We start from the raw sequence: 26,314 nt of genomic DNA, 5'->3' as shown, positions 1-26,314 counted from the left end.
GGGAGCACAAGTATATATGGATAATATACAATGGACAATTGAGCTAGGGGGTACAATAAATATCACATTACACAAGGACCATAAGGGACATACATACACTTATAATTCTAACAGCTTTTTTGTTAGTAGAGTATTTAATTGTTTTAAAATACAGTTCAATTTCTTTTTGTAGGGTAAGAAAATTCGTTTTTTTGTTTGTAAATTTACATTTGTGAATATGAAATTTGGCCAAAAGAATAATGAAATGAATTACATAAAAATGTTTCAGCTTATTCCTATCGTAGGTAAAGAATCCAAGCAGTACATCTCTCCACAATAGTGTAAAACCTTCATAAATGTGTTCAATTATAAATCTACTGATGTCTTGCCACAGTTTTCTTACATGAATACAATGCCAAAAAGATGCAACACTGTTTCTGGGTGGTCATTACAAAAGGAGCAATTTGAGTTGATGTTTTCCTTCAACTTCTTCATATAGTGGTTGGCAGGATAATATTTATGAATAATTTTAAAGGAAACATCCGTTATTTTGTTAACAAGTATTTATGTGTGTGGCAAAAAAAAATAAAAAGATCCTTCCTCCCACGCCCTGCAAGTATATACTCGTCAGACGTCATGAAACGTCATCAGAAGTGTCTACTTAATTGGTGTGTGTTTGGGCCGCAAACATGGAGTACACTCGCAAACTCGACTAAATACGAGGGCTGAGGGCCTTACGTTGCTAACTTCCCTTGCTTGGCTAATTATTTGGACCGCCCACCCAAGATGGCGACGGGGATTCCCCAATGATATAAGGCGAGGGTAAGTGGACGAGGGTGTCTTTTGAGTTTGAACCGGAGCCTAGGATTCTGGCACTACCATTGCGCCATCTGCTGGTAAAACATTTTTCAAATGTGAAGCTGATTGTCTGTCAAGCACTAGAGGGCAGTGCATCTACAGGTCAGGTTAGATACAATTTCCTTTGTCCAAAGGATTTAAAAGGTTCCTGGATATGGCTTTCAACTCAAGAAAGTGTACATTGTATGCAAATAAAGAAATCATGATCACAGACTTTGGCATTATCAATTGTTGGCCCAAGTTAATGGATGCATGAAATAGTCAAAGTTGTCAGCAATAGGTTTGAGTGTTTACAAATGTAAGAATGAATTTCATTCACAACATTCAAGAGACTCAGACTGTGTTGCAAAGTCTGTATATGAGGAATATGCATATTAAACCTGTGATTCAAGTATTTGTAAGTCTGACCACTCATAACATGGTTCATGCTTTTCAGAGCCCTCCTTTTGTCAACAGACATCTCAGGTGAGCATGTGGACATTAATTACCTTACCCACCTCTAGACTTCTTATTCGGCGAGGGTTAACGGCGATACTCATCCAATTTATGTTGCATTACCGCCATCAACTAGACTGGGCTATAAATCCATTATACTGTAAACAACAAACAAAAAAATATGCACTCATTAAAACTCACCACCCTATTCCACTATTTAACCCTATTGGTCCCTACCCTAGGCCAATGGCACACCTTCCACTTCACATGACTCTCCCTCACTCACTTCCATTTCACCTCCAGCACTCAGCCTGGCGTACTGCTCACTCTGTTTGTACTTGCCAGCAGTCTTCTTCACACCCCATCTCCCTTTCTATCGCCATCTTCATCAAATTCAACCTCTGTTTTCCTCATTCTCTTCGAAGCCTTCTTCCTCACAGCTGAATCTCCTGCAGCTTAGGTAAAGGCAGTAAGTCCCCACACTCATAAGAGGTTCCTGTGGTTCCCACTTGTCTCTGTAGCCTTTTTCCACTCAACCGTCCCCACAAAATCCATGTTCCTGGATCCACCCCTACCTCTAGGAGTCTGATTTATTAGGCAGATCTACCTCCTGACTTAACACTGGAAGATTCTCAGTTGGTTTTGCTGGACTCTCCTTTCCTCCTTTTGAACAAGGTCAAAGGTAAGTTAGATGATTCTCCTTATCCACTAGCACATCAGGCAAATTATGTTTACAGAGGAATCCCAAAATACATGTGTAAAGTGGTAAACATTAATTTAGCTAGTTGTGCAAGATATTTTATAGATACAAGAATCTTAAATGTGTGCATGTTTTTTGTTGTTGTTGACAAAACAACATCTGATTCAAAGGGAGTGTGCCAGATTTTAAAACACTGAGAGCACCTGTGTATCCTCTGCTGAAGGCGGCAATCAAGGAGAGCAGAAAGTTCCTCCTTTTAACGAATTTACACTTATCGGTTTCCGGGTCACGGACAGAGTAGAGGAGAACAAAAGAGTCGAGGAGAGGACAGACATTTTCCAATTGAGAATCTCCCACTGTCACGGATGGATTAGCATCATAGGCCTACTGTATTTCTTGCCAGCATTTATTTTTATTACATGGTGACCACTTCTATGAAGTCAACCAGACATGCAACAAGAATCTGGGTTAGGTACTGTCCTGTTTAAAATAATAATGAAGCCGCTTGTATATAATCATGAAACAAACACAGGGGAGTATCATTGCAATTAAGTGCAGTACAAAGGAATTAAGTTACTAGACGTTACAATTGTATGACTTCACATGGCCAACGTTGCAGTTACAAGTTGGCTGCAGTGCAAATAGCCTGCAAAATCTTTGTTCTATCGGCTGTTGCAGACTCGCAGTGTCTTGCAAACCATTTCTCTCGCCACGTAAGTAGCTACTACTACTAGCAAGTAAGTAGATGTCATTTCAAATAGCTAGTTATCTCCAAATACTACTATAAAGATTACAGCGAAACCTGCTTCCAGGCTAAACCTTGAATGATAGCTAGCTAACTAGAATCATTAGTTTTAATTTGTCTGATGGAATGTTTTGAATAATCCCAGCATAGTTGACGGTTATTTTGTTTCAATCACTCAGGGTGAGATGGCTAACTAGCAAATCGAGAAGGGGTGCAATTAGGTCTTTCTATAAACTAGGGTAGGCCAACCAGTGAGGATTTCCGACACTGGACAATTTGTTACAGCTGTTAAAACCTCTCTAGGGTATGTATCGTCCCACCTACTCAACAGCCAGTGGAATCCCGTGGCGCGTTATTCAAATACCTTAGAAATGCTATTACTTCAATTTCTCTAACATATGACTATTTTACACCATTTTAAAGACAAGACTCTCGTTAATCTAACCACACTGTCCAATTTCAAAAAGGCTTTACAACGAAAGCAAAACATTAGATTATGTCAGCAGAGTACCCAGCCAGAAATAATCAGACACCCATTTTTCAAGCTAGCATATAATGTCACATAAACCCAAACCACAGCTAAATGCAGCACTAACCTTTGATGATCTTCATCAGATGACAATCCTAGGACATTATGTTATACAATACATGCATGTTTTGTTCAATCAAGTTCATATTTATATCAAAAACCAGCTTTTTACATTAGCATGTGACGTTCAGAACTAGCATACCCACCGCAAACTTCCGGTGAATTTACTAAATTACTCACGATAAACGTTCACAAAAAACATAACAATTATTTTAAGAATTATAGATACAGAACTCCTTTATGCAATCGCTATGTCCGATTTTAAAATAGCTTTTCGGCAAAAGCACATTTTGCAATATTCTGAGTAGATAGCCCGGCCATCACAGGCTAGCTATTTAGACACCCACCAAGTTTGGCCCTCACCAAACTCCGATTTACTATTAGAAAAATTGGATTACCTTTGCTGTTCTTCGTCAGAATGCACTCCCAGGACTTCTACTTCAATAACAAATGTTGGTTTGGTTCAAAATAATCCATAGTTACGTTCAAATATCCTCTGTTTTGTTCGTACGTTCAAGACACTATCCGAAGGGTGACGCGCCCGACGCGTTTCGTGACAAAAAAATTCTAAATATTCCATTACCGTACTTCGAAGCATGTCAACCGCTGTTTAAAATCAATTTTTATGCGATTTTTCTCGTAAAAAAGCGATAATATTCCGACTGGGAAACCCTGTTTTCGTTCAGACAAAAAATCTAAAATGGACTCTTCTCGTGCATGCGTGCCCGTCTCATTGTTCTCTGATCGACCACTATCCAAATGCGCTACTGTTTTTCAGCAATGGGCTGCAAAGTCATCATTCAACGTTCTGTCGCCTTCTGAGAGCCTATGGGAGCCGTAGGAAGTGTCACGTTACAGCAGAGATCCTCAGTTTTCAATAAAGAGTGTAGAAGGCCAAGAAATGGTCAGAGAGGGCACTTCCTGTAAGGAATCTTCTCAGGTTTTTGCCTGCCATATGAGTTCTGTTATCCTCACAGACACCATTCAAACAGTTTTATAAACTTTAGGGTGTTTTCTATCCAAAGCCAATAATTATATGCATATTCTAGTTTCTGGGCAGTAGTAATAACCAGATTAAATCGGGTACGTTTTTTATCCGGCCGTGCAAATACTGCCCCTACCCTAGAGAGGTTAAGTCATTGACAATAATCAGCATTTTTTTCCACATGTCATTACATTAAGGAGGCTCATAGCTACTGTATATTCAATCAAATTCACGAGTTTGTCCAAAATCATGTGACATAAAACATTACTTTTCTGTTCTTGCATTTATGGCAGTGTACATGATCATATATTAAGCATAAATCAGTTAAACTTGACATTGAACCCTATAAGAATCCTGGATCTAGCTGTTGGACATTTCGTGTCTCCTTATGTTATGCTGGGTGAGTTTTCATGGACACACAAATCCAAAATAATATATGCGATTGCAAAATCAAATGCCTCTAACTAAGAGTCCCCTTACCTTGACACTTATAACCATATCCCTAGCGAATTGAGGTTGATTATTTGTTGTCTGCTTGATTTACAGTACTTAGATTTAACAAAGAAAACATCAAGGTAATGTGTTCGGATTGGACACGGAGTCTACTGTGCTCAAGTGTGTAACTCGACTGGGATAGACTATTGTTCAACACCCAACTCTATTCCTATTAATTATTCTGCATATAATGACACATTCTATAGCCTATTTGGCTTATTCACAATATGATCTGGTAATGAAATAACATGACAAATACATTTTGTTTTCCATGTTACACCTGCAATTTAAACAATACAGGGGCTTGAAGCAGCTTATTTGGAGCTCAGAAATTAAAGTAGTGGTATAGGCCTACCTTGAAAATAAGACATTTCCTCAATTTGGTGTTTGAAAAGTCCTTATAATTATTGTTGCCAATTTAGAAGTTCTCATGCTCCCTTATATCTGTGCATTTTTATTTTATATTTTTTATCCGTTTTTGTGAGCGATGTTGCCACTCGTTTGTTTTATGTCCCTTCAATTGAAGGCTGTTGCACTAAAACTATGTGCGGTTATTATGAGGACGACATCTAATGTTGGATTCAGTTTGGCTTTCCACACAAATCCTTCCATCAAAAAAGGAACCTGTTTTTTGGTCACTTTCTCATTATGAAAACAGCGACGGTGAGATTAATGCTATTACCGCTATTCATGGCTTTATTACAGTATGCCTGCGTTGGCCACTTAGGCTACAGAAAAATCGCCATGCATGCATCCAATCTATTTAGTCAGGCAATGTCCACATTATTCTCACATATTTTAGAATATAATAGTTTGAATATCAATGCATTGGCAAGGCCTAAAAAAATGCATTATTCTTAATGGTAATAGCCTACTTTTTGGCAGGAGGGTGGAGTTCTACATTAGGCCCTATATGTACAATTATAAACTGGGTGGTTCGAGCCCTGAATGCTGATTGGATGACAGACGTGGTATATCAGACCGTACACCACTGTATGACTGTCACACCCCGATTGGTTTCACCTGTCTTTGTGCTTGTCTCCACCCCCCTCCAGGTGTCACCCATCTTCCCAATTATCCCCTGAGCATTTATACCCGTGTTCTGTCTGTTCCCAGTTTGTCTTGTCTTACCAGCGTGCGTTCCCGTTTCTCAAGTGTTTGTTTCCTAGTTTTCCTGGTTCTGACCATTCTGCCTGCCCTGACCCTGTCTGCCAGCCTGTACCTGCCTGACTCTGACCTGATTATGACCCTCTGCCTGCCCTGACCCCGATTTATAACTAATTATTGATAACTGTACTATCCGCCTCCTGTGTCTGCATCTAGGTCATGTCCTGATGACAAAACATTTAGTTTTACTGCTCTAATTACGTTGTTAACCAGTTTGTAATTAGTAATAAGGCTCCTCTGGGGTTTGTGATATATGGCCAATATACCACGACAAAGGGCTGTGTCCAGGCACTCCGCGTTGCGCCAAAAACAGCCCCTAGCCGTGGTATATTGGCCATATACCACACCTCCGCGGGCCTTATTGCTTAATTTTGTAATTTATACAACTGTATAACAGAGGTCCTTGAAAAATTTAAATTTAAGTGCTTGAAAAAGTCCCTGAAAGACCTTGAATTTGACTTGCCATCTCTGTGCATTCAAATTTCCATCGCTAAAATGCAATTGTGTTTGTTGTCAGTTTATGACTGCAAATACCATAACCCCACTGGCACCTGTTGAATTCAGAGCATGTAACAAATAAAATGTTATTTGATTTGATCATGGGACACTGTTCACATCAGCAAACCCCTCGTCCACACGATGCCATACACACTGGGATTCATCCGTGAAGAGCACACTTCTCCAGCGTGACTTTGAAGGCGAGCATTTGCACACTGAAGTGCAGTCAGGTCAAAGTCCTGATGAGGATGAGCACGCAGATGAGCTTCTCTGAGACGGTTTCTGACAGTTTGTACAGAAATTATTCAGTTGTGCACAGTGGCTGTAACGTGTACGCTAAGAATTCGGTAGCAAGTACAGGGAGTGAATTTAATAAATAACAGAACATCAAACAAGAGTAGCGTACAGACATAAAACGCCTAGGGAAAGAACCAAAGGGAGTGACAGATATAGGGGAGGTAATCAGGAAGGTGATGGAGTCCAGGTGAGTCTCATGAAGCTCAGGTGCGTGTAATGATGGTGGCAGGTGTGCGAAATAATGAGTAAACTGGCGACTAGCGCCCGAGAGGGGGAGAGGGACTGTCAATCCACAGTCCAGCTATACACTGGCTCAAATCAGCTGATGTTAGGACTTAGACAAGTTGTAAATTCGACAAGTACTGATATTGTATCATATAATAGCACTCACAGCCTACCAAGAAAACAAAATCTTAGACATTTATGGTCTGTTTACATATATTTTAGAGGCTATTTATACAGAACCCGTATAAACTATTTTTAATTATTACATGATTTTAGGTTGACTATGATTCCATTTGTTCTGATACCCCATGCCTTTTATTTCCTGCATAAGTAATTGTGACTATGGCACGTGAAGCTGCTCATCACTCTTCTAGTGTTGATTTCCTTACTTCCACCACATGGTCTCTGCCAGAAAAATGTATCTATTTGTGTAGTAGGTATTTGAGTGGATTTTTATTTTGTTCCAAGCATGTCCGTGGACGAGGAGCACACTGTTACCATAAAATACTTTATTTCTGGAAGACGAGGCGTATGCAGTGTTGGCTGGAAGTGATCCAGATAATTGTACCTATCCTCAGGTGAAGATGCTGCCTGTAGTGTATTCCACGCAGAGTCGCATTAGTAGATACCAAGACTGTTCTCAGGGCAGGCCTGGTTGCAGCTAGATATTTTCGAGTCGCATCGGGACAATTTTAGCTAACCATTACACATTTCATAACCTTAACCTAATTCTCCTAACTTGCTATGTAAGATCTCCCTGTTATGAAAAGCCACTCCCGCTAGTCAAACCCGGCTGACCTGCCCTGAGAGCATTGTGAGAATCGACTAATGCAATAAAGAGTGTAAAAAAGGCCGTCCTACTCCTCTCCTCTCTACCTAACTTCCCATCACAGTCCCTTCAGTTTCCTTTAAGTCCCGTTAGTTTGGCTGCTCAGCCTACCTTAGTTATCCCTCACTCATCATAGTCCTGCAATTCCCAACCCATCAGAGCGTTTGGAAATGCGCATCTGGACACTGCACCCTCCCACTCAGGTTAGAGTGTTATTGTCGTCGAAGGGAGAAGACGCATCTTCCTGGGGACTTTTTATTGTTGACAGTAACACGAATGTCTGAATGTTGTGCGTGCATAGACATTTAAGTTGCAGGGGGGTTTATTGGGGTTTTTACATGCTGTGTAATAATAGGTAATTACCACTAATTACTTACTGTACTTTGATAGCTTTCAGACATATGTTCTACTGTATGGCTGTTACTATTCTTTAATGTTAGAGTTGCCAATACTGCTTTGCCTATTGTTTATGGTATGTAGTATTATTCCGTACTGCCATAAGTGTTATTGCATTAGTTGCTTTTGTAGAAGTGGTTTAATTGTTGTATTGGTATGCAGTCTTTTGCATGCACACGCTACCACAGCGTTTTCCATAGTGACCTTTATTAAGGTGTTTTATTAAGCTGCCATGGGCGAGCTTAGAGTCATCACAGACAAATCTTGGAGCTTGCTCATGCACAGAGTAATTTACGACCTTGTGGCACCAGGGAAGATCTGAGGTCTTAGCATGGCAGATTCTCACCCAAGGCTGGAGAGAGAGGGTGCCATAAATCTTGACCCTTTGTCAATCCAAGTAATTCATTTCTCTCTCTATCTCCAAATGGTGAATGTTTAAGTTTATGATGCTGTGTTTATATCCCTTTATAGACATGCCCTAAGTGTAATGCCATTAGCCATGTATTAATTTACATATATGTATATTGCATAGTTATAACCCTTAACTAATGCTATTTACATGTGTGCATATCTTGGTCTTATAGAACCACAACAATAAGTTTCCAAATCATTCGGATTACCACAATCATATAAACATCTTCAAAGGAAACAGCTGTGTCTGTGTGTGGTCGTGACTATCAAGAGTGCAGTGATGGGCTTCAATAACATGTTCCAACCGGACAGCACTATAGAGGACAGAACCAAACCAATCAGTTATAAGTATATAGCGGGTGAGGGTATTCACAGCCGACCGCTCAGACGGGTGAGGGCATACCAGCCAATCGTTTTTACTTGGTCCTTGTAGTCGGATTTAGTGACCAACAGTTTTTTACATGGTCCATAATTTCTCCAGATTTAGGGACCAATAGTTCTTACAAAGAGTAATCCACAACCAGATAACTACCTGCCACTAACTCCAGATACAGTGTGGCCTTTTGTGTGTCCTTATACATGTCATATTGTGTTACAGGGATATGTGAAGAGACAGGCTATTTTTGCCTGCAACACACCTGCTGGGCTATGCCTTGCCTGCACCAACCATTGCCATGATGGGCATCTTTGAGCTCTACACAAAAAAGGTATGAACCTGATGCAAAGGGACATTATTCACAAATGCCAGTTATGCAAACAATAATAGCGGTCTGGTAGCTAGCTGTTATTTACATTTCCATACTCATTGTAGGACAAGGTATTTTTTTTGTGCGGGGCATATTGCTTATTTGCATTTTTTGTTTGTCATGTAGGAATTTCCACTGTGACTGGCAAGTTTAAGTGCCAGCTGAAGTCTCCTATTTTCCCATCTACCCCTCAGTCATGTCTTCCTGACAGCTGAACATTGATGACTGATTTCCTCTGTCCTTTTCCCTTTGCAGGGCAAAGACCAACAAAACATTAAAAACCAATACAATCACAACTTCCATGGCTGTTTCTGTACCTGTGACAGACCTTACCCAGACACTGATGATCAGATGTGGGTTTCATTCCAGCCGTTATGCACCATTCACTTTCTCCATCACAATTGATAAATGAATGTTTTATTTCTGTCTGAATCATACGCTTTGTTGATATGCTAGATCTCTAGGATTCAGTTAGTGTGTTGTTGAAAGAATGATGGCTATGTCATTCTAAATCACAAAACACTGTGTCATGGTCTTTATATTTCCCATAAGGTTAATGAGGATATGATTCAGTGTATCATCACTGAGGACTGGTATCATCCCAGGGTATGTATCGGGCTAACATCATGATTGTTGTCAGTTCTCTTTCAAGATCTAAACTATGTTAGCCGAGATAATGGTTTTGGTACAAAGACAGGAATGATTACTCCTCCTTGACCATGTGGGCCTCTCTGTAACAGCACTTAGGTTGTATGGTGGAAAAGACTGAGGAGATGGAGTGTGAGACCTGTATGAGCAAAGCCCCCTTCCTTTGGACCTACTTCGCCCACTTAGCAGGTGTGTTATTATTCCTCCCACTGACAGAGAGTGCTAGGGATCCAGAGCTCTGGGCTTGGGTTACAAAAAACACCAACCATAAATGAGTACTGCTTTTTAAATCTCTTGCCCCTAGCTAACTAAAGATTGGAGATAACGGTACTGTTCATTCATTCATTCAGTTGAGAGAATGCCAAAAGTGTGCAAAGCTATCATCAAGGCTACTTTGTTTAACACTTTTTTTGGTTGCTACATGATTACATATTTGTTATTTCATAGTTTTGATGTCTTCACTATTACTCTACAATGTAGAAAATAGTACAAATAAAGAAAAACCCTTGAATGAGTAGGTGTGTCCAAACGTTTGACTTATACTGTACATATATAAATAACAAATGAGAGGAAGCTATATACATGGTCAGTGCCAATACCAATCTTCCAATGTGCAGGGATATTGGAGTATTTGAGGTAGATACAGTGCATTCGGAAAGTTTTCAAACCCCCTGACTTTTTCCTCATCAATCTACACACAATACCCCATTTGTTGAAGCTCCTTTGGCAGCGATTTCAGCCTCGAGTCTTCTCGGGTATGACACCACAAGCTTGGCACAAGACTGTATTTGGGGAGTTTCTCCCATTCCTCTCTGCAGATCCTCTCAAGCTCTGTCATGTTGGATGGGGAGGGTTGCTCCACAGCTATTTCCAGGTCTCTTCAGAGATGTTCAATCGGGTTCAAGTCTGGGCTCTGACTAGGCCACTTAAGGACATTCAGAGACTTGTACCGAAGCCACTGCTGTGTTGTCTTGGCTGTGTGCTTAGGGTCGTTGTCCTGTTGGAAGGTGAACCTAAGTCCCAGTCCTGAGCGCTCACAAGCAGGTTTTCATCAAGGATCTCTTTGCTTCGATCATCTTTGCCTCGATCCTGACTAGTCTCCCAGTCCCTGCCACTGAAAAACCGCCCCACAGCATGATGCTGATACCACCATGCTTCACTGTAGGGATGGTGCCAGGTTTCCTCCAGATATGATGCTTGGCATTCAGGCCAAAGAATTCAATCTTGGTTTCATCAGACCAGAGAATCTTGTTTCACATGTTCTGAAGGTCTTTAGGTGCCTTTTGGCAAACTCCAAGCGGGCTGTGATGTGCCTTTTTACTGAGGAGTGGCTTCTGCCTGGCTGCTTTACCACAAAGGCCTGATTGGTGGAGTGCTGCAGAGATGGTAGAGCATTCCAGAAGAACAACCATCTCCATAGAGGAACTCTAGGGCTCTGTCAGAGTGACCATCAGGTTCTCGGTCACCTCCCTGACCAAGGCCATTCTCTCCCGATTGCTCAGTTTTGCCGGGCGGCCAGCTCTAGGAAGAGTCTTGGTGGTTCCAAACTTCTTCCATTTAAGAATGATGGAGGCCACTGTGTTCTTGGGGACCTTCATTGCTGCAGAAATGTTTTGGTACCCTTCACCAGATCTGTGCCCCGACACAATCCTGTCTCAGCGCTCTACAAACAATTCTTTCGACCTCATAGCTTGGTTTTTTCTCTGACATGCACTGTCAACTGTGGGACCTTATATAGACAGGTGTGTGCCTTTCCAAATCATGTTTAATCAATTGAATTTACTACAGGTGGACTCCAAGTTGTAGAAACATCTCAAGGATGATCAATGGAGCTCAATTTCGAGTCTCATAGCAAAGGGTCTGAATAATTATGTAAATAAGGATTTCAGTTTTTTATCTTTAATACATTTGCAAACATTTCTAAAAACCTGTTTTCGCTTTGTCATTATGGGGTATTGTGTGTAGATTGCGTAGGGGAAAAAGTATTTAATCCATTTTAGAATAAGGCTGTAACAAAATGTGGAAAAAGTCAAGTGGTCTGAATATTTTCCGAAGGCACTGTATGGACATACAGTATGTGTGTATGTACGTGGGTCAGTGTGTTTGCAAGAGTGACAGTGTAGGCGGAGATACATACATGTAAACCGGACTGGAAAGTGACTGGTAGCAGGACTATATAAATACTTATCAAATCAAATCAAATTGTATTTGTCACATGCGCCAAATACAACAGGTGAAGAAGACCTTACAGGGAAATGCTTACTTACAAGCCCTTAACCAACAATGCCGTTTTAAGAAAAATAAGTGTTATGAAAAGATTTACTAAATTAAACTGTAAAAAAGTTTAAAAAATAAGGAATAATTAAAGAGTAACAGTAACTAGGCTACAGTTGAAGTCGGAAGTTTACATACACTAAGGTTGGAGTCATTAAAACTTGTTTTTGAACCACTCTACAAATGTCTTGTTAACAAACTATAGTTTGTGCCCTCTGCCCTTCTCCACGGAGGAGATGTTTGGGTTCATTAGCTGCAGGTTCTCAGGCTACCCAGCCTCTGTGCAGGAGCAGGCTCTGCTCTGGCTGCATGTGAGAATAAGGCCTGTGGCTTTTTATGAGGATCCATTTCATATTGTGTGGTTGAAATGAAATGAAATGAACAGGTTGTCATGATGTGTGAGTGCCTGTGCAGGGGCTGTACTGAATATGGAACTGGGTCACAAGGCTAGCATGAGACTGGAGTTCTGAGAGTGAGAGAGGAGGGATTTTGCTTTTGATTCCATATGCACTCACAGCCTACTGTCCTATATACATGGAAGGGTTTCTTTCACGACTGTGATAACAGACACCAAAGTAATTCAATCTGAATATATACAGTTGAAGTCAGAAGTTTACATACACTTAGGTTGGAGTCATTAAAACTCGTTTTTCAACCACTCCACAAATTTCTTGTTAACCAACTATAGTTTTGGCAAGTCAGTTAAAACATCTACTTTGTGCATGACACAAGTCATTTTTCCAACAATTGTTGACAGACAGATTATTTCACTTATAATTCACTGTATTACAATTCCAGTGGGTCAGAAGTTTACATACACTAAGTTGACTGTGCCTTTAAACAGCTTGGAAAATCCCAGAAAATTATGTCATGGCTTTTAGAAGCTTCTGATAGGCTAATTGACATCATTTGAGTCAATTGGAGGTGTACCTGTGAATGTATTTCAAGGCCTACCTTCAAACTCAGTGCCTCTTTGCTTGACATCATGGGGAAATCAAAAGAAATCAGCCAAGACCTCAGAAAAAAATGTGTAGACCTGTCACGATTCCTACCGACGGTGGCGCCCCCTCCTGCTCGGGTGGCGCTCGGCGGTCGTCGTCACCGGCCTATTAGCTACCACCGATTCCCTTTTTGTTTTTCCCTTTTTTTATGTTTTCTCACCTGCCCTGAGTTAGGCAATTAAGAGGGCTATTTAGTTCAGCTGGCCCGCACCCTATTGTGCGGGATTGTTTTTCTGTGTGTCGACTGCGTTTGTTCGACTGTGCTTGTCTATTGTATTTTTTCCCTGTTGTTGGGAGACCTTTTATTTTTGCACTGGTGGTTCCATTAAAATTACCACACAGTGTTCGCTGCTTCCTGCGCTTCTTTCCGCCACACTACAGACAAGACGTTACAGAATCCCGCACCACCCAGAAGGAGCATGGAATCAGCGGGAGCAGCGGGCACTCCACTACCCTCAATGGAGGAACGTGTCCAGCACAATACATCGGTCCTGCATCGCATCGGATCCGCCATGGACCAGATGATGGAGAGGATGGACCGATGGGAGAGGAGTGGTATGCTCTCTCCACCTACCCCCCCCCCCCCCCGATACAACCATCTCCTCCTCCTACGACGTCTGGCTCTGGCGCGCTTCGCCTGGCACTCCCGAGGGAGTACGATGGGACGGCGGCTGGGTGCAAGGGGTTTCTTCTCCAGCTAGAGTTGTATCTGGCCACCGTCAGACCGGCTCCTACAGGAGAGGAGAGCGTGAGTGCCCTCGTTTCCTGCCTGACGGGCCGAGCTCTGGAGTGGGCTAATGCGGTCTGGAACGCTCCAGACTCGGCGAGGGACCACTACCCAGAGTTCACCCGCCGCTTTCGGGCTGTTTTCGACCACCCCCCCCGAAGGTAGAGCGGCGGGTGAACGGCTGTTCCACCTCAGGCAGGAGACGAGGAGCGCTCAAGACTTCGCGCTGGAGTTTAGGACCTTGGCTGCTGGAGCGGGGTGGAATGACAGGGCCCTCATAGACCACTACCGGTGTAGTCTCCGGGCGGACGTCCGCAGGGAGCTGGCCTGTAGGGACACCAATCTATCCCTGGACGAACTCATTGACATGTCCATACGGTTGGACAATTTGCTGGCTGCCCGCGGGCGTTCGGAGAGGGTCCTGCCCGTTCCACCCCCGTGCACCCCCGCCCCTACCCCTATGGAGGTAGGGGGGGCCGTGCCAAGGGGCACCGGAGGAGGTGGATCCTCCTGCACCAGCTGTGGTCGGAGAGGACACACGGCCGACCGGTGCTGGAGGAGCCAGTCTGGGAGTCGAGAAGGCAGGCAGAACACTTCTCGGTCACCTCAGGTGAGTCAGCACCAGATTCGCCCAGAACCCCCTGTTGGTCATCTGTTTTTGCCTGTTTCATTTTCTAAATTTTTTCCCTCTTCCCAGCATAGGGCGCTAGTCGATTCAGGCGCAGCTGGGAACTTTATGGACCGTGGACTTGCCATTAAGCTGGGCATTCCATGGGTGCCGATAGATTCCCCCTTCCCCGTGCACTCCTTAGATAGCCGACCATTAGGGTCAGGGCTAGTCAGGGAGTCTACGGTGCCGCTGGACATGGTAACGCTGGGGAATCATAAGGAAAGCATTAACTTTTTCCTTATTGATTCACCTGCGTTTCCAGTGGTGCTGGGGGTCCCCTGGCTGGCTGGTCACAATCCCCTCATTTCATGGAAACAGGGGGTTCTCCAGGGGTGGTCGGAGGAGTGTTCAGGGAGGTGTCTAGGAGTTTCCATAGGTGCCACGTCGGTGGAGAGTCCAGACCAGGTGTCCACCGTGCGCATTCCCCCTGAATACGCCGATTTGGCGATCGCTTTTTGTAAAAAGAGAGCGACTAAATTACCACCTCATCGACAAGGGGATTGTGCGATAGATCTCCAGGTTAACGCTGCGCTTCCTAGGAGTCACGTGTACCCCTTGTCACAAGAGGAAACGGCGGCTAAGGAAGCATACATCACGAAATCCTTGGGACAGAGGTACATTCGGCCCTCCATCTCACCCGCTTCCTCGAGTTTCTTTTTTGTGAAGAAAAAGGAGGGAGGTCTGCGTCCGTGCATTGATTATCGAGGTCTAAACGCGATCACGGTGGGGTTTAGTTACCCACTACCTCTTATCGCTACGGCGGTGGAATCATTTCACGGAGCACAGTTCTTCACAAAATTGGATCTCAGGAGCGCGTATAACCTGGTGCGTATCAAGAAGGGAGATGAGTGGAAAACCGCCTTTAGTACCACATCAGGCCATTATGAGTACCTCGTCATGCCGTATGGGTTGAAAAATGCTCCAGCCGTCTTTCAATCCTTTGTTGACGAGATTCTCAGGGACCTGCACGGGCAGGGCGTGATTGTCTATATCGATGACATTCTGATATATTCCGCCACCCGCTCCGCGAATGTGTCCCTGGTGCGCAAGGTGCTTGGTAGACTGCTGGAGCATGACCTATACGTTAAGGCTGAGAAGTGTGAGTTTTTCAAACGAGCCGTCTCCTTTCTGGGTTATCGCATTTCCACCACGGGGGTGGTGATGGAGTGTGACCGCGTTAAGGCCGTGCGTAATTGGCCGACTCCAACCACGGTGAAGGAAGTGCAGCGGTTCTTGGGCTTTGCCAACTACTACCGGAGGTTTATCCGGGGGTTTGGCCAGGTAGCGGCTCCCATTACCTCACTGCTGAAGGGGGGGCCGGCGCGTTTGAGATGGTCGACGGAGGCGGACGGAGCCTTCAAGAAGTTGAAGACCCTGTTCACCGACGCGCCCGTGTTTTGGCGCACCCGGACCCGTCTTTAGCGTTCGTAGTAGAGGTGGACGCATCCGAGGCTGGGGTGGGTGCCGTGCTATCACAGCGCTCGGGTGCGCCACCGAAACTCCGCCCCTGCGCTTTCTTCTCAGGGAAGCTCAGTTCGGCGGAGCGTAACTACGATGTGGGGGACAGGGAGTTGCTAGCGGTAGTCAAAGCCTTGAGGGTGTGGCGACACTGGCTTGAGGGGGCTAAGCACCCCTTTCTCATCTGGACCGACCACCGAAACCTGGAGTACATCCGGGCAGCGAGGAGACTGAATCCACGTCAGGCAAGGTGGGCCATGTTCTTCGCCCGGTTTAGGTTTACCATCTCATATAGACCGGGTTCCCTTAATACTAAAGCCGACGCGCTGTCCCGTCTGTATGACACGGATGACCGCCCCATCGATCCAACTCCCATCATTTCAGCGTCTAGGCTGGTGGCACCAGTGGTGTGGGAGGTGGACGCGGACATCGAGCGGGCACTGGTGTTGGATTCTGCGCCTGCGCAGGTGCCCGTGGGGCGCATGTATGTGCCGCTCGATGTTCGCGATCGGTTGATTCTGTGGGCGCACACGCTACCTGCGGCGGGTCATCCTGGTGTAGAGAGGACAGTGCGGAGTCTAAGGGGGAAGTATTGGTGGCCCACCGTGGCTAAGGACGTGAGGTCATATGTCTCTTCCTGTTCGGTGTGTGCCCAGAGTAAGGCTCCTAGGCATTTACCGAGAGGGAAGTTACAGCCCCTCCCCGTTCCGCAACGGCCATGGTCGCACCTGTCTATCGACTTCCTGACAGATCTTCCCTCCTCTCAGGGGAACACTGCGAATGTGGATCGGTTTTGGATCGGTTTTCTAAGTCCTGCCGTCTCCTCCCCTTGCCGGTCTCCCTACGGCCCTGCAGACTGCGGAGGCCCTATTTACCCACGTCTTCCGGCACTACGGGGTGCCGGAGGATATTGTCTCTGATCGGGGTTCCCAGTTCACATCCAGGGTCTGGAAGGCGTTTATGGAGCGGCTGGGGGTCTCGGTCAGTTTAACCTCCGGTTATCACCCCGAGAGCAATGGGCAGGCGGAGAGGGTGAAGCAGGAGGTGGGCAGGTTCCTGAGGTCGTATTGCCGGGACCGGCCAGGGGAGTGGGCGAGGTATATTCCTTGGGCAGAGTTAGCCCAGAACTCACTTCGCCACTCCTCTACTAACATGTCACCCTTCCAGTGTGTGCTAGGGTACCAGCCGGTCCTGGCCCCATGGCACCAGAGCCAGACCGAGGCTCCTGCGGTGGAGGACTGGGTTCAGCACTCCAAGGAGACCTGGAAAGCAGTACAGGACTCACTGAAGGAGGCCAGTGCTAGGCAGAAAAGGAGTGCTGACCGCCACCGCAGTGAGGCGCCGGTGTTCGCACCGGGTGACAGGGTCTGGCTCTCGACCCGGAACCTGTCTCTCCGCGTGCCCTGCCGAAAGCTGGGGCCGCAGTGTGTGGGGCCCTTCAAAGTCCTGAGGAGGATAAACGAGGTGTGTTATCGGTTGCAACTCCCTTCCTATTACCGTATTAACCCCTCGTTTCATGTGTCTCTCCTCAGGCCGGTGGTGGCTGGTCCCCTACAAGAAGATGAGGTGCCGGAGGTCCCTCCACCCCCCCTGGACATCGGGGGGTCCCCGGCGTACAGCGTAAGGGCCATTCTGGACTCGAGACGCCGGGCGGGGGGCCTGCAGTACGTTGTGGACTGGGAGGGGTACGGTCCGGAGGAGAGGTGCTGGGTGCTGGCGGAGGACGTCTTGGACCCATCCATGTTGAAGGAGTTCCACCGCCTCCGTCCGGATCGCCCTGCGCCTCGTCCTCCGGGTCGGCCTCGAGGCCGGTGTCGGCGCGCTGCAGGGGCCGCGCGTCAGGAGGGGGGTACTGTCACGATTCCTACCGACGGTGGCGCCCCCTCCTGCTCGGGTGGCGCTCGGCGGTCGTCGTCACCGGTCTATTAGCTACCACCGATTCCCTTTTTGTTTTTCCCTTTTTTTATGTTTTCTCACCTGCCCTGAGTTAGGCAATTAAGAGGGCTATTTAGTTCAGCTGGCCCGCACCCTATTGTGCGGGATTGTTTTTCTGTGTGTCGACTGCGTTTGTTCGACTGTGCTTGTCTATTGTATTTTTTCCCTGTTGTTGGGAAACCTTTTATTTTTGTACTGGCGGTTCCATTAAAATTACCACACAGTGTTCGCTGCTTCCTGCGCTTCTTTCCGCCACACTACAGACAAGACGTTACAAGACCTCCACAAGTCTGGGTCATCCTTGGGAGCAATTTCCAAACGCCTGAAGGTACCACGTTCATCTGTGCAAACAATAGTATGCAAGCATAAACACAATGGGACCACGCAGCCGCCATACCGCTCAGGAAGGAGATGCATTCTGTCTCCAAGAGATGAACGTACTTTGGTGTGAAAGGTGAAAATCAATCCCAGAACAACAGCAAAGGACCTTGTGAAGATGCTGGAGGAAACAGGTACAAAAGTATCTATCCACAGTAAAACGAGTCCTATATCGACATAACCTGAAAGGCCACTCAGCAAGGAAGAAGCCACTGCTCCAAAACTGCCATAAAAAATCCAGACTATGGTTTGCAACTGCACATGGGGACAAAGATCGTACTTTTTGGAGAAATGTCCTTTGGTCTGATGAAACAAAAATAGAACTGTTTGACCATAATGACAAATCGTTATGTTTGGAGGACAAAGGGGGAGGCTTGCAAGCCGAAGAATACCATCCCAACCGTGAAGCACAAGGGTGGCAGCGTCATGTTGTGGGGGTGCTTTGCTGCAGGAGAGACTGGTGCACTTCACAAAATAGATGGCATCATGAGAAAGGAAAATGATGTGGATATATTGAAACAACATCCCAAGACATCAGTCAGGAAGTTAAAGCTTGGTTGCAAATGGGTCTTCCAAATGGACAATGACCCCAAGCATACTTACAAAGTTGTGGCAAAACGGCTTAAGGATAACAAAGTCAAGGTATTGGAGTGGCCATCACAAAGCCCTGACCTCAATCCTATAGAAAATTTGTGGGCAGAACTGAAAAAGTGTGTGCGAGCAAGGAGGCCTACAAACCTGACTCAGTTACACCAGCTCTGTCAGGAGGAATGGGCCAAAATTCACCCAACTTATTGTGGGAAGCTTGTGGAAGGCTACCCGAAATGTTTGACCCAAGTTAAACAATTTAAAGGCAATGCTACCAAATACTAATTGAGTGTATGTAAAGTTCTGACCCAGTGGGAATGTGATGAAAGAAATAAAAGCTGAAATAAATCATTCTCTCTACTATTATTCTGACATTTCACATTCTTAAAATAAGGTGGTGATCCTAACTGGGAATTTTTACTTGGATTAAATGTCAGGAATTGTGAAAAACTGAGTTTAAATGTATTTGGCTAAGGTGTATGTTAACTTCTGGCTTCAACTGTATATACAGGGTGTACCGGTGCAGAGTCAATGTGTGGGGGCACAAGTTAGTCATGGTGATTGAGGTAATATGTACATGTAGGTAGAGGTAAAGTGACTATGCATTGATAATAAACAAAGAGTAGCAGCAGTGTAAAGAATGGGTGGGGCGGTTGGGGGGGGGGTCAATGCAAATAATCCAGCTAGCAAAGCTGTTAAGAAGCCTTTTGGACCTAGACTTGGCTCTCCGGTACCGTGCGGTAGCATAGAGAAGAGTCTATGACTAGGGTGGCTGGAGTCTTTGGCAATTTTTAGGGCCTTCCTCTGACACTGCCTGGTGTAGAGGTTATGGATGGCAGGAAGCTTGACCCCAGTGATGTACTGGGCTGTACGCACTACCCTCTGTAGAGCCTTGCGGTCAGAGGCCGAGCAGTTTCCATGCCAGGCGGTGATGCAACCAGTCAAGATGCTCTCACTGGTGCAGCTGTAGAACTTTTTGAGGATCTGAGGACCCATGCCAAATCTTTTCAGTCTCCTGAGGGGGAATAGATGTTGTCGTGCCCTCTTCATGACTGTCTTGGTGTGTTTGGACCATGATAGTTCATTGGTGATGTGGACACCAATAAACTTGAAGCTCTCAACCTGTCGATGAGAATGAGGGCGTGCTCGGCCCTCCTTTTCCTGTAGTCCACGATCGTCTCCTTTGTCTTGATCACGTTAAGGGAGAGGTTGTTATCCTGGCACCACACTGCCAGGTTTCTGACCTCCTCCCTATAGGCTGTCTCATCATTGTTGGTGATCAGGCATACCACTGTTGTGTCATCTGCAAACTTAATGATGGTGTTGTGCTTGGCCATGCAGTCATGAGTGAACAGGGAGTACAGGAGGGGACTGAGCACGCACCCCTGAGGGGCCCCCGTGTTGAGGATCAGCGTGGCAGATGTGTTGTTACCTACCCTTACCACCTGGGCGCCGCCTGTCAGGAAGTCCAGGATCCAGTTGCAGAGGGAGTTGTTTAGTCCCAGGGTTCTAAGCATAGTAATGAGCTTTGAGGGCACTATGAGGTTGAACGTTGAGCTGTAGTAAATGAGTAGCATTCTCACGTAGATGTTCCTTTTTTCCAGTTGGGAAAGGGCAGTGTGGAGTGCAAAAGAGATTGTGTCATCTGTGGATCTGTTGGGGCGGTATGCAAATGGTAGTGGGTCTAGGGTTTCTGGGATAATGGTGTTGATGTGAGCCATGACCAGCCTTTCAAAGCACTTTATAGCTACAGACATGAGTGCTACGGGTTGGTTGTCATTTAAGCAGGTTACCTTGGTGTTCTTGAGCACAGGGACTATGGTGGTCTGATTTGAAACATGTTGGTATTACAGACTCTTGTGAGGAACAGGTTGAAAATGTCAGCGAAGACATTTGCCAGTTGGTCAGCGCATGCTCGGAGTACCTGTCCTGGTAATCCGTCTGGCCCTGCAGCCTTGTGAATGTTGATCTGTTTAAAGGTCTTACTCACATCGGCTACGGAGAGCGTGATCACAGTCATCCGGAGCAGCTGGTGCTCTCATACATGCTTCTGTGTTGCTTGCCTTGAAGCGCACATAGAAGTCATTTAGCTCGTCTGGTAGGCTCGTATCACTGGGCAGCTTGCGGCTGTGCTTCCCTTTGTAATCCGTAATAGTTTGCAAGCCCTGCCACATCTGACGAGTGTCGAAGCCAGTGTAGTAGGATTCAATCTTAGTCCTGTATTGACACTTTGCCTGTTTGATGGTTCATCGGAGGGCATAGCAGGATTTCTTAGCGTCCGGGTTAAAGTCCCGCTCCTTGAAAGTGACAGCTCTACCCTTTAGCTCAGGGCGGATGTTGCCTGTAATCCGTGGCTTCTTATTGGGGTATGTACGTACAGTTACTGTGGGGATGACGTCATCGATGCACTGATTGATGAAGCCTGTGACTGATGTGGTATACCCCTCAATGCCATTGGAAGAATCCCAGAGCATGCTGGTAAAATGGATTTAAGTTTCCCTGTATTAAAGTCCCCGGCCACTAGGAGCGCTGCTTCTGGATGAGCATTTTCTTGTTTGCTTATGGCCTTATACAGCTCGAGTGCCGTCTTAGTGCCAGTATCGGTTTGTGGTGGTAAATAGACAGCTATGAAAAATATAGATGAAAACTTTCTTGGTAAATATTGTGGTCTACAGCTCATCATGAGATACTCTACCTCAGGCGAGCAAAACCTCAAGACTTCCTTAATATTCAATTTTGTGCACCAGCTGTTATTGACAAATAGACACAGACCGCCACCCCTTGTCTTACCAGAGGCAGCTGTTCTATCTTGCAGATGGACCAAAAACCCAGCCAGCTGAATGTTATCCATGTCGTCGTTCAGCCACAACTCGGTGAAGCATAAGATATTACAGTTTTTAATGTCCCGTTGGTAGGATAGTCTTGATCGGAGCTCATCCAGTTTATTATCTAATGATTGCACTTGGCTAATAGGACGGATGGTAGAGGCGGATTACCCACTTGCCGTCGGATCCTTACAAGGCACCCCGACCTATGTCGGGGATGACGTCATGCGAATGACAGGGATTCTTCTGTCATTCTTCTTCATGCGAATGACAGGGATTTGGGCCTTGTCCGGTGTCTGAAGTAAATCCTTCGCATTTGACTCGTTAATGAAAAAAATCTTTCTTTGTGGAGAACAATCCACGTCCCGGGTGGCTGACATCTTTGGAAAATGTTACTCCCTTTCTCAGACACCGCCTGGCATGTACGTCCTGGATGGCTGGGAGCTCACCCCCAGTGATGCGCTGGGCCATCCGCACCACCCAATTAGCAAGGAACTGCTAGTCTCAACAGTCTGCTCATGTCAGGCCTGAGTACTGTGTACCGCGTGCAGCAACTGGAGATTGTTTACCGAAGGATGGGGACCATATTATACATTTTTTGGAGCAGTGAGGAGAGGAATTTTGAGATTCTCTGTATTGTACTGCTGCCTTCCATTGAAGGCCGAAATAAACACATCTATACATTAGCAGACATTTGGTTAACACTGCCTGCTAAACAAATTCATGCATTATTCAAGAGTTCATCGGAGGGCAGCTATTTGCTAAGTGATTTGCAGTGCAGGTCACCTGACTCCAAGCAGATGGCGCTGGAGAGTAATGTATTGGGCGGATGCAGACAGTGGACTCCTGTTCCTGTTTGCTGCCTGCCTCGCTGCCCTCTACTCTGGGTAGTTAGGGGATAAATTATCCATGGTGCACAGATTCCTCTGCTCTGGGGACTAGCTTGGCCAGGCTTCACAGCTCCGCTTACTGTAAACAGGACTGATTTCATCAGCCCACCCTCTCATCCTGTCAACTCCTATTAGAGAGTGTCGAAATAAACACAATCCTAAAAAGCCTAAGATGTAATGCATGTTATCCAGTGGTATAAAGTACTTTAGTAAAAGTACTTAAAAGTACTACTTAAGTTGTTTTTTTTGGGTATCTGTACTTTACCTTACTATTTATATTTATGACTACTTTTACTTTTACTTCACTACATTCCTAAAGAAAATGATGTACTGTTTTCTCAATACATTTTTACCCTGACACCCAAAAGTACTCGTTACATTTTGAATGCTTAGCAGGACAGGAAAATAGTCTAATTCACACACTTATCAAGAGAACATCCCTGGTCATCCCTACTGCCATCCCTACTCACTAAACACTTGCCTCATTTGTAAATTATGTCTGAGTGTTGGAGCGTGCCCCTGGCTATCTGTAAAATTAAAAAACAAGAAAATGGTGCCGTATGGTTTGATTAATACAAGGAATTTGAAATAATGTATACTTTTACTTTTGATACTTAAGTATATTTTAGCAATTACATTTAGTTTTGGTACTTAAGTAGATTTAAAACCCAAATACTTTTGGACTTTTACTCAAGTAGAAGCGTACTGGGCGACTTTCACTTTTACTTGAGTCATTTTCTATTAAGGTATCTTTACTTTTACTCAAGTATGACAATTGGATACTTTTTCCACCACTGATGTTATCTCCCTTGCTGTCTTCTGTCCAGAAACAGGCTATGAATGGGAGGGCTGCCTGTAAATGGACTCACCAGGAGATGACATGTGTTGGTAAAGTAGGGGTATAGCTTTAAAACACTGAAGTGCATTATGGGTACCGTAGTAAGTTTACTTTCGGTTTTGGATGCAATTGTGTGTGTATGGGATGTAACCGAACTATGAGCCATGCTCTTTTTGCTCCGTTAGCCCACTATATTATTTTGTCATACGGACAACCTCAAATGATGTACAAGTTTTAATAAAAGTTAACTACTTCAGTGGAATTCCAGACTAACTCGTCATTAGCAGCGGATAAGATCCCCAAATGTGGGAATTACCCCAGAACATCTGTAAGTTGCTCTGGCCCTGGAGCTAGCAAGTGAAGGCTCCCCTGAGCCGTCCCGACTATGGTCTGGAGGCGCGGCAGGAAAGGTAAAATTGGGGTCTTGTCCGGGATTTATTCGCAGAGTACGACCCTGCCTCACACAGGAAGCGGCGCAGGTCCTAATCCAGGCACTTGTCATCTCCCGTCTGGATTACTGCAACTCGCTGTTGGCGGGGCTCCCTGTCTGTGCCATTAAACCCCTACAACTCATCCAGAACGCCACAGCCCGTCTGGTGTTCAACCTTCCCAAGTTCTCTCACGTCACCCCGCTCCTCCGCACACTCCACTGGCTTCCAGTTGAAGCTCGTATCTGCTACAAGACCATGGTGCTTGCCTACGGAGCTGTGAGGGGAACGGCACCTCCGTACCTTCAGGCTCTGATCAGTCCCTACACCCAAAGAAGGGCACTGCATTCATCCACCTCTGGCCTGCTCGCCTCCCTACCTCTGCGGAAGCACAGTTCCCGCTCAGCCCAGTCAAAACTGTTCGTTGCTCTGGCACCCCAATGGTGGAACAAGCTCCCTCACGATGCCAGGACAGCGGAGTCAATCACCACCTTCCAGAGACACCTGAAACCCCACCTCTTTAAGGAATACCTGGGATAGGATTAAGTAATCCTTCTAACCCCCCCCAAAAAAAGATATAGATGTACTATTGTAAAGTGGTTGTTCCACTGGATATCATAAGGTGAATGCACCAATTTGTAAGTCGCTCTGGATAAGAGCGTCTGCTAAATGACGTAAATGTAAATGTAAAATGTATCCAGCCTGCATCGTTGAGTTATTCACATGGAATATCAAAAGAGAAATCAAATAAACATTTTGAATTGGACTTTCGCGAGCTAACGGCAAACAAAGTTAATCATTATTGTCTAAGTAGTGGCTGCTGAGCTAAAGTTGTGAAATGGCGGCTACACACAGGAAATCTGTTATATTGAGAAATAATTAGCCTGAGGATTCGATGTGCTACTCAAACCCATTCATATCGCTAAATACAGTGAATGAAGAAAGCCAATCACAAATCTCATTTGCAGACTGGATGAACAAATTTGATGTTGCAAATGCTAACAGTAACTGCAATCCATTAATGCCAAGTTCAGATGTAGCTAGTATGGCTGACTCATGCCATGAGTCAAAGACGTCTCCTCAACGGCCAAAGAGAGAAACGAATCCATTCAAGTCTCATGTGAAAAACGGAAATGTGGGTGACAGTGGAATCGAATCACAGCTAAGTCACAACCAAAACTATGCCAGCTGGCATGATAGATGCTCACCTAAAAATGCTATCTCTGTAAATGTGTTTTAGCCAACTGCTGAAATGCTGTATACTCCATGCACTAACCCTTTCAACTCTGCCAACCACATACTCTATGCAGCGAGTACCCCTGTAGATGCTGTTTACTCCCATTACCCACACAGGATTCCATCAGTGTGGAGGTCTTCACTAACGCCATGGGAGACGCCGGCATTGTGCAGAAGCTACTGGAGAAGCGTCAAACGCTCATTTGCACGAGCATATGAAGTCGCCCACAGGTACGAAACCACCAAGCGAGCAGCTAACAGTGTTACTCAACTAATGCAGTCTGGTGTGCAGACTACAGAGCGGAGAGCCAGAGCAGCTACCTTACGGGAATGCATCGACCACAGCCAAAATTAATGCGAGAGTTGGACGACACCACCTGTAGAGTGGAGTCAGAAACCTCCAAAGTCCAGCTTCAAGCCACACAAACCAAAGACTGGTGAGTGCAGAAATACAAATTGGAACAAAATCAGATGCCACAACTGCCAAGGCATTGGCCACATGGGGCACAGAGAAATGTGCTGCCTTGGTGCTGTTATGACACCATTCAACCAGACGTTAAATCTCCACTCCAGCTACCGACTGTGCAGTCTCTGCAGGGCATTGGTCCTGTAAATGTCAAAGTCTTTGGAGAAGTTCATCTTCCAATTCAAGTTGGTACCCGCACAGTGAGTGTCATCTTCATCGTTGTAGATGTGGCGGAGAACACGGAAGCCATCCTCGGTCATCCATTCCTGGAGCAGTCACAGGCACACCTTGATTTCGACAGCCAGAGGATTGTGCTGTTTGGTGAACAGGTGCCCTACTTCAACCTGAAGAACAGACCGAAGGTGCATGTTGTAAGAATAGCACGCACAGCCATTCTTGAATTGGGGTGTGAGTACATTGTGCCGGGGAACGCACACTTCCATGAACCTGTCAGAGGCGACGTGGTGCTAAGCCCAACTAAAGGATTCATTGAGAAGCATTGTCTACTGGTGGCACTGGTTGTGGTTGACTCACAGACCAATAATGAAATCCCCATCAGGCTCTACAACCCAGGAACAGATTCAGTGAAAGTAAAGA

At 45.4% G+C, this 26,314-nt stretch overlaps 1 long non-coding RNA gene across 1 annotated transcript; it reads left to right on the top strand.

Annotated features, from left to right (window-relative positions):
• The first annotated feature begins 1,272 nt into the window (after nt 1-1,272).
• On the top strand, nt 1,273-10,430 carry LOC106611000 (uncharacterized). The gene is made up of 3 exons (XR_006770968.1): nt 1,273-1,302; nt 9,208-9,316; nt 9,611-10,430. It is a non-coding gene; the product is annotated as an uncharacterized lncRNA (long non-coding RNA).
• Nucleotides 10,431-26,314: the final 15,884 nt, after the last annotated feature.

Source organism: Salmo salar, chromosome ssa09 (assembly GCF_905237065.1).
Source record: "Salmo salar chromosome ssa09, Ssal_v3.1, whole genome shotgun sequence".
NCBI lineage: Eukaryota > Metazoa > Chordata > Actinopteri > Salmoniformes > Salmonidae > Salmo > Salmo salar.
The sequence above is the reverse complement of the archived record's forward strand: the minus strand, read 5'-3'. Positions and strand labels throughout refer to the sequence as shown.